The sequence below is a fragment of the Sapajus apella genome, unplaced genomic scaffold (assembly GCF_009761245.1).
Source record: "Sapajus apella isolate SASKATOON/1434 unplaced genomic scaffold, GSC_monkey_1.0 scaffold20, whole genome shotgun sequence".
NCBI lineage: Eukaryota > Metazoa > Chordata > Mammalia > Primates > Cebidae > Sapajus > Sapajus apella.
In genome coordinates, this window is record NW_022436960.1 from 27,639,975 (window position 1) to 27,643,447 (window position 3,473).

The following is a 3,473-nucleotide window of genomic DNA, read 5'->3' on the forward strand; positions in this document are numbered from 1 at the left end:
TTAAGAAAGAAAAAAGATGCATAGGAGAGGAAAATCAGGAAAAGTTTTTAGGCAAGAGGTAGAATTTGAAATAGGCTTTTTATTTTTATTTTTTGAGACGGAGTCTCGCTCTGTCACCCAGGCTGGAGTGCAGTGACCTGATATTGGCTCACCACAACCACCGCCTACTGGGTTCAAGCAATTCTCTGCCTCAGCCCCTGTGTAGCTGAGATTACAGGCACGTGCCACGACGCCCAACTAATTTTTGTATTTTTGTAGAGACAGGGTTTCACCATGTTGGCCAGGCTGGCCTCAAACTCCTGACCTCAAGTGATCCATCCGCCTCGGCCTGCCAAAGTGCTGGGGTTACAGGCATGAGCCACCGTGCCTGACCTGAAACAGGGTTTGAAAGAAGGGGCAGGGTTCGGATAGCAGGAAGAGAAAGAGCAGTCTTTGCAGCAGAAGCAACAGACATGTTTTCTGCATCCAGATAGACCAGATCCTCAGAAAGAAACCAAAGAGAGAAAAGACCAGAATGGTTCGTGTGTTTTGGTTTGGCTTGGGGTTTTTTTTTTTTTTTTCTGTCCAGTTTTGCTATTTCCACCAGAGTGAAATACAGAAAACCTCTTCCCCTTGCTGGCAGCAGCGCGATGATGCGTCTGGAATTGAAGGGCGCGCTGCCTCACATGTGCACCAGGGGGCAGAGCTGCCGCGGGGCTGCTGTAACTCCAAGAACAACCAGAAAGCAAGGGAAGGATCCCAACCCCTTCCTCAAATCAGCCGGCTGCCGGGCGGGAGGGCAGTTGGAAAGCAGCCGTCTTCTTAATCCGAGTTGCCTTCATATTCAGCCTAGAAGTTAGGGAAGAAATCTCGTATAAGAGGAAGTTGGGTGAGACTGAAAGGGGAAAGAGAAAGAGAGAAGCTTTAAGGAGACAATCTGCCCCACCCCCAGCAAGGAACCTCCATGTGCCATGAAAAGACTTGCAAACAGCAGGAAACGGTTCGGGTTACTCATGCCTCCTGCTGTAGTCTTGGCTGAGAAAAGTTTAATGCAAGGCTTAGGCTACTAGGAAAAGTGACCAACTGCTAGACTAAGACTGGCTTCAGAACAGCCGACTCCTGTTCCCTGGACAGGGGTGACCATTTCAGCCACTCTAAAGAGGAATGCTTGAGGCTTCAGGAAGTACACACTTCTTGGCCATCCCCCCAGGCCCTGTAGTCATGGTGTGGGCTGTGTGTCGCTGCAGATGTGACAATGGCATCCTTTAAGAGCCCTGAAGTCAATATTTAGCCTAAATATACAACCCACCGGCTAAGCCAGGCAACAGGGTTCTGAAGCCACAGAAGCACAGGAAGTTAGAAGCACTAGGGGATGTGGAACACTATCTGAAGCTAGAAATCCTGACTTTTATCAGTTTCTAACTAGCTGTGCAAGTTTGGATGGGTGAATCAACTTCTCTGAGCTTTAATTTCCTTGTTGGCAAAAATAGGTTAAATTAGATTAAAAGGCTCCGATGTGCCTTCCAGCTCTGAAACTCTGAAAAACACAGACTCCTTCAGCCAGAGGAACTGGGGAATCTAGGGGGCAGGAATGGGGGTGGGAGGATGGTGACAGGCATCTTAAAGGATTAACTCCCACACCTCTCTTCGCAATGGCAATCAGCTCCCCAGCAGTGGCGACTGCGGCACTGCCTGCCCCACCCCCGCCCTCTGGGCCCGGCGGTACACACCCACGGCTCCCTCAGAAACTTCTGGAATCTCACTGGATTCCTCCCAGGAATGCTTATTGCCCTTTAGAAGTGCAAATCGCTTTACATCAGCAACCCTGCCGCGCGATTATTAATCATCGCAATATTCTCCCCACCCCCTATCGTTCCCCCCTCCTGGAAGAGGAATTGCAGGGGTCCGGATTTATGAAGGTGATTCGTATTATTTATTCAATAATCAGTTAACTGGAGTTCATTAAGCGCCTAACAGGAGCAAGGTGCAGAGACATAGCAATCCAATCACCATAGCGAGCAGAACTGAAGGAATCAGCGCTCAAAGAACTTCACTGATATTCCAGTTATGTCGTGGGGAGGGGGAACTTAGAGGGGGATGGGAGAGCTCCCCTCACAAGCCTGATGACAGTGCTGCAACCATTACGGACCACCCCCACGGTTCGTTTTATCAGGCCAGGAAAAGGGAAGTGGCCTTCCCAAGGTCACTTATCCCCCGAGTGGTAACGCTGACCCCAGAACGGCGGTCTTCAAAGCTTTCCATTGCGCCATGAAGGAAAATTTTGAGTTGAAGCCTATAAAATACAGCGTTGGGCGAGGGATGGCATGATTTCCGGGCACAGAGTGAGAAAATCGTGATCCCAGATCACCCACCCACAACAGAGACCGCCCCAAATCTTGACTGCAGCCTCAATTAGCAGACGCGCAGGAAAGCTGGAAACAGCTCATCCATCAATCGCAGCACCCTCTCTTTGGGCCCCCAGTGCCCCTGCCCTCGCCTCCGCCCGGGTGGGTCCCGGGGCAGGGGGCGGGGGTCTCGTGGCTTGGAGCCTTCGCCCAGCATTCCAGGGGGCGGGGCAGGGACCAGGGGCTGGATGCAGCGGGAGTCCCGCCCCCAGCCTACAGCGGGCCGGCGGCGCAGTGGCTGAGCCAAATATGGGCAGAGCGGAAGCGGCGGGCTGACGTCAAGGCGCCGGGTGGGGGCAGCGCTGCGGGGCGGTGACGGGAGTCGCTGACGGCGCCTACGTGTCACCGTGGAAACCAAACAGTAAACAGAGGACTCGCGAGCTCCTGGCACCGCCTGGCCCTGCGACCTGCCTGGAGCGAAGGGCCGGAAGCTGGGAAGGGCCAGGAGAAACCTTGGCCTGGTCGACGAGTGCAGGGGCGCGGCAAGGGTGTGGAGATGGCGGTGGAGGGGACGCTGAGAGGGCACTCCCAAACGTCCCTCCAGGAGGTCTCTGGAAGCCGGCGCTCCCTCCGCCCAGGGGCCAGGTCAGGAACGGAAGGAAGCCCTCCCGTCCCTTGTTTTTCTTTTTTTTGAGATGGAGTCTCACTCTGCCGCCCAGGCTGGAGTGCATTGGCGCGATCTCGGCTCACTGCAACCTCCGCCTCCCGGGTTCAAGCGATTCTACCGCCTCACAGTCCCAAGTCGCTAGGAATATAGGCGCTCGCCACCGTACCCAGCTGATTTTTTGTATTTTTAGTAGATTTCACCACTTTGGCCAGGCTGGTCTTGAACTCCTGACCTTAGGTGATCCGCCCGCCTCGGCCTCCGAAAATGCTGGGATTACCGCGCCCGGCCTCTCCTGTCCCTTCTGAGGGCCTCCGTGCCTGCAAGGTTGTTGGGGATACTGATTATGCTTTGTTTTTCCTAATGGCTAAGAGTTCAGGCATTGAAGCCACACTGCCTGGACTCAAATTCCAGCGCTGCCATTCCGGTTGGGTGATCTTGAGCAGATCTCTGCACCCCAGACTACATTCTTATCTACAAAAATA

General features: G+C 53.7%; 1 long non-coding RNA gene across 1 annotated transcript; it reads right to left on the bottom strand.

Annotated features, from left to right (window-relative positions):
* Positions 1-507: 507 nt before the first annotated feature.
* LOC116557982 lies at positions 508-2,609 on the bottom strand. Its single transcript, XR_004271775.1, has 2 exons — positions 2,212-2,609; positions 508-828 (listed from the first exon to the last, which is right to left on the bottom strand). It is a non-coding gene; the product is annotated as an uncharacterized LOC116557982 (long non-coding RNA).
* Positions 2,610-3,473: the final 864 nt, after the last annotated feature.